The sequence below is a fragment of the Talpa occidentalis genome, unplaced genomic scaffold, assembly GCF_014898055.3.
Source record: "Talpa occidentalis isolate TD23 unplaced genomic scaffold, MPIMG_talOcc4v2.1 talOcc4.5, whole genome shotgun sequence".
NCBI classification, from domain to species: Eukaryota; Metazoa; Chordata; class Mammalia; order Eulipotyphla; family Talpidae; genus Talpa; species Talpa occidentalis.
Genome location: NW_023604861.1, coordinates 72798064 through 72803930, shown reverse-complemented (window position 1 = coordinate 72803930; position 5867 = coordinate 72798064).

Here is a 5867-nt window from a genome sequence, read left to right as displayed (position 1 = left end):
ATAAATAAATAAATAAATCTTAAAAAAAAAAAAAAAAGTTTAGAAAAAAAAAATAATAATCCTTTTAGCCCAATGTACTTCCTCTGCAAAAGTCTCCTGTTAAAGGACACTTCACCAGCAGTCAGATGAAACACTGAACCATTACAATGTCCTAAAATCTTGACAGAAATCAAGCAGTCAGGTTAAAACAGTGCTGCATTTTAAAGATAAAAGATGACCAGGACTCTGAAAGAAGGAAAACTAGATCCTCAATGTAGAAACCAGCAACCACCAAGGTACTTGGAGATCTAGCCTGCATGGGGTAGCGTGTGTTGCTGCGGTTCAGCATGGAAGAGAATTCATGGAGAACACAAGTATCCTGGTTAAAGAGCCACCAACATCAAATTTTGATGAGGCAAAAGGCATTGCACTAAAAAAAAACATCTTCTAACTCTCCCAACTTCTAACCAGGCAGTACCTCGCCTCATTGACATAGACTTTCTAGTGGGGTAGCAGATAAGCATAATGTGGGCTTCAGGTGGCACTTCGTTGCAAAATTAAGAATTACTGTATCAATCCCTATAATCAAATCTAAAACTTAAAGCTGAATTTGGAAGGGAGAATGAGCCAATCTTTCAGTCAACAAATAAGGCATTTCTATTGTCAGAGGTTTCCAATTCCATTTCTCAGATCCTGAGAGAGGAAATCTGGAGTTTATTTTAGCTTCTTCTGTTTGTGTATTTTTCCTCAGAGTAGCTTATCAAACCTCTTTTTAAATATTCTGTCTATGATTCCCATATAAATATCGTAGTATCTTAGGATCCTTTATATACACACATATATATGTATATGTGTGTGTGTGTATATATATACATATATATATATATATATATATATATACATGCGTGTGTGTGTATATATAGTGTTTTCCAAGCTTAATGCACTCTAGAACCCAGGTCTACTTGACAGGCTTCTTATTTAATGTGCAGGTGATTTTTATCACTGAGAACCCATCACCACCAGACTTATGCTTACTATATTTCCTGCACTGAAACTGGCATGCTGGAATATACCACTCAACATAATTTTGTGTACTGAATGAATGAATAAATCATACAGTTATTGTAACAACAAGTGGTCAATCTATTATTCTGGCATCCATCCAGTTAGTCCCCAGTCAGATGACTTTACAAGAATTTTGAATTATCCCTTCTTCTCCATTCACATTCTGTTATCCTAATTGGAATTCTCTTATTTCTTCTTTGAAACAATTTCATAGCTCCTTAATTACTCTTCTTTCTCTATGGCCTCTACCACTGTTATCCAATCCATAAAACTCTACCAGAGAAATCTCTCTAAAATACAGACCACAATGTTGCTTGAAAATCTTCTCCCCAAACATGGAATAGTGTCTCAAATGCTCAGAACCTGGAGTAAAATAGGTTCCTACAATTTCTAGGGCCATAGTTGTATACAAAACTCTTGGAAACCTGGCCTCAAACTAACTTTCCAGTTTCACCTCTAGTTTCAATCTGAATCTACCTCACTACCCTAACAGCCCCTACAAAAGCCCACACTCTACTCCCTGCATTTCTCTCACACGGAGGCCAAATACAATCCTTTCTCTTTGTTTTACTAAGGCCTCTTCACTCTTTCTTTCACTAATGCCTCTGTCTCATATATCCATTCTTCTCCCTCCTCCTTCCCTATCAAACAACAGAAAAATCCTGTTATTACCACAGAATAATTTCCTCAAATTTTCCAAGTCTCCTGCTGCCTGTATTAGTAGGTCTAACTGGAGCCAAATCGTGATCCTTCTGAATCTCCAGAATGCTAAACATTGCATTCACCCACTCTCCACACTCGTGGGGCCTGCCGGATGATCCAGGACTTCTGGGTTTTGAGTTTATGGGGGAATCCTGGTCTCCCCTGGGACTATATGACCACCCAATCTGGGGAGGGTGGGATGGTGAATGGATTTCTCTGGCTGGTAGGAGGACTAGAAGACCCTAGTCTTCTGCCATCCTTTGACTTGAACTATTTATGCAATCCATGTGCTAACTTTCATCCACCTGTGTTGTTACAACCCACAGTGTCACCTGCAGTCTAGAGTACCTGGTGTTGTTGGGAGTGACTACAGATATCACTCACTCAGTTTGCCCACCATTATTGGCATTTAGAGAAGCCATACCATCCCTTCCCACGTGGCTTGGTGTGATAAGTCCTATAGTCTTCCAGGTAGACATAACTCTCTCTCTAAGTGCCCCCTTGATCACTGTTCCACAATGCCAATGCATCCTTTCCACTAATGCCCTGATAAACTAATTAACTGATTTGGTCTCATCATACTATCCTGGGTAGGTTTAAGCCATACTGTTCGTAGGACAGACATTTCTTATGCAAATGGAACCATTCCTCTCTCTCAGCCGCTTGCCCCTCATCTACCTTTCCTGCTGGTGGAGGTGTATGGAAGGTTGGATACAGACCACATTGAAAGAGATCATATTCCGGGACTGCAATTATTATAGCCTAATTAGTTCAAGAGACAACATGCTTGGAAGATATATTGCCACATGTACCCTCTATAATTCTAACCTGTAAACCTAACATGGCCAGGAAACAAGCAATTCTTCACATTTTTTGCATACTCTGAGCAAGATATTTGTGGTTGTCATAAATGAAGCACAGGAGCAACTTTTGAGCACATTATTGGGAGCCGGCATGTTTGGGCAGCAGGGTAGGTGATGAGGTGACAGAAGTGATGCTGTAACTAGCATTTTTAAAAGGGGGCTGGGGGATTGTAGAAGCAAGAAACCTATATTATTTTCCTGTATACAGGTTCTAAGGAGTCCTGGTGTTACAAGTAATATGCATTGCTAGTTCTTTCTCATGATGGGAATGTCAGAAACAGTAAATCATAAAATTAAAAAAATAAAAGGAAAAAACAGGAAGAAAATTTCCAGTACCTGAGCAGGAAGAAATTGTGATGGTAAGTGAAAGATTCTCATATACACTAGCTGCACAAGAAAAATGCCTAAGTCTTTCTTCTCTACCCACATTTCTAAATCTTTAATAATTGGCTCTTAAATTTTGTAAAACTAGGTGGGTGTCTTGTGGTAGCATAAGATGAAGAGGTGTGATCCCATACCTCTAAATCATGTATAGTGTGGTAAATCAGTGTTACCTCAGTTAAAAAAAAATAAAAATAAATAAATGGAAATAAATAAATTTATGAAAAGAGACTTTTTCTTTTGGCCTAGGATCCAAATAGCTGAGGCCAGCCGTGTCGGCCTTGCACAGTACTAAGCAACTAATGTGAACAATCTATTTTCATATTCAGACTTAGAATTCTAGGACACAGTTGTTTCCTCACTGCATGGAAAATAAATGATAAAAAGCAGGGAGTTAAGGAATTTGACCATGCACACAACTAGTAAATGGCTGAACAGACATTCTAATTTAGAACAAATTATTCAGATGTATTAATATGTATCAACTTTAAAAAACCTAGAATAAGTCTATCCAACCCAAACTGTATCTCCTGGATTTAGGATGATGATAGTTTTTTTGTGGGGATTATGAATAATTCCATAATAATCCCTGTCATCAACAAAATGTTTGCTCAGTATTAGCTATGTGCCAGACACCTTTCTGACCACTTGGTGTGAATTGTTCATTAAGTATTTTTAACAACCTTATAAGGAACAAATTGATAATATATTCCCATTCTACAAATGGAGAAATTGAGGCCAGAGAGGTTGAGCGACTTGCTCAGGGTTACTCAGCTGTCAGTGATGTGCCTGTTAATCATACAGGTGCTCTGACCCCTTTACCCAAGCAAATCAGAGCCAAATATCCCTTCACCCTGTGTTTTTGAACTGAATTGGTCTTACTAGATACAACACCCACATGTAACTGGAATAAGTCTATGCTTTTACCCTGCTCTGGTGATTTTTCCTATTTATTTTCATCAGTCTGACTAATTTGAAGATTGAGCACTACCAGTTCAATGGCATTCCCAGTTCCTGCAGATACAGCCTTTGTAGGAAGATTCATGTGGTCTGAAGGGTGAGCTTTGCAGATGGTTGTCTTGGGGTCACAATGACAGAGTCACACTCATTCATTCATGAGGAAATCCTGTGTTTGACTAGGGGCATGTGTGTAAATATGTCTGTGCCTATCCCATTTCTTTCATAATGATTTTTGCTTATTATGGTACCTTCATTTCTATGTATTAATAGAGAATTTCATAATTGAAGGTGTGTATTTAGCCATGACAAAGACATAAGGAATATATCAAATATCACGTTCACTATAGATACCTTGGCTTAGCTGCAACTACAACACAATGTCAAATATCTGGCCAAAAATCAATGAGAGTAGTCAATTAGCCAAGCATGTGGAACTATTTGGAAAAATTCAGATAATTGATTAAAAATTTCAATTGTCTTTCAGATGCCTGCTACCATGCTCCTTATCACTGGATGATTTTTTCTCGCCACTCAGAACAAGACATATTTTACTTCTCAAATATCCTTAGCAATAATATATGCACAAAAGAGCTGAAACAAAAATATAATGGCTTAGAGATTTGTATAGGATAGTTGTTAACTTTTGAAGAAATTCTCATTCAGAACAAAATTTCATATTTGTTTAACCCCATCAACCCCTCCTTTTGCATCAAGATTTCACTGATGATTTAGAAATGGCAGAAAGCCTGTTTAGTCCACCCCATGCTTCAGTCCAGGTGACGGGCTCTGGAACTCCGCATTTTGATTTCTAAATGGGCTCACAGAGCTACTGTAATGAGAACACAAAGGAACAGGTCTATAACTTGGTACATTATGGCGCCAGTTCAAAGCAGTGCCACCAGCCTTTGTTTCTGACTCATGCAGATAAACTCCAGCCTTTTCTAGGACTGTAACAATGTGGAATCTACAGGGGAAATAAAGAAAGATGCAAGAAAGCGAAAGAAAGAAAATGAATTAAAACAAAGCAAAACTCTTGGGATGGTTTAGGCTGCAGGGTATTTTCCCAGAGTTCTGTCCAAGAATAATCTAGTAAAAATGTGGACAGAGAACCACCGACCCCTGCTTTCCCCTGAACATATGCAGCTCTGATCAGTCTGGTATTTCAAGAAAAACAAGGTCCTGAACCCTAGTCCTCAGACACATAACAAAGCGCACTTCACAGCTGTGATGCACAGCGACGATCGGCTCGGAGGCCTGAGTGGGTCCCAAGACAATGCCTCCTTTATCACCCAGAGGACAAATATCTAGACAGCAATATTTTCTGCTTGAATGCTTCAAGCAGCTCGCACAACTCCGGACTGAAAGGGAAAACTAAGCTCAGAGTGTTTGCTGAGTGATTATTTTAATTTACTACTTGATGTAAATCTAAATGAACTGACACCCAGCTCAAGATAGACAGAAAACAATCATCAGGGAGGGTGGGGGGCTGCGGGAAAAAAGCGGGGAGCAGGAGAGGGGCCAATGTTACACTAGTATCTGAGGTTTAGGGCAGGTTTAGCCAACTTTCGCAATGGCAGTGTAATAGATAGGGGGGCAGGCGCAGCACTCCGTTTCCTCCTCTCAATTACCATAATAAGTTCGGTAATTTTGTGCTGTTTATTTATCAGGCGAGGATAACAAAGGAAGCGGAGGAAGTCTGCTCTGGAGGCACTATGACAAAGCACCAGACAGAAAGCAGTCACGTGTGGGGAGATGAACAGAGACACCACTTCTCAAGCACCTGATTATTCTTTCCCAGTATTTAGAGGCAAAAATTTTCCTTAAGCAAACAACTGCAGGCATAACAACACAAGCTATAGAAATTGGAAAAGGGGTTAAGGCAGGGATTTGAGGAAAATTGAAGGGCAACATGACAGT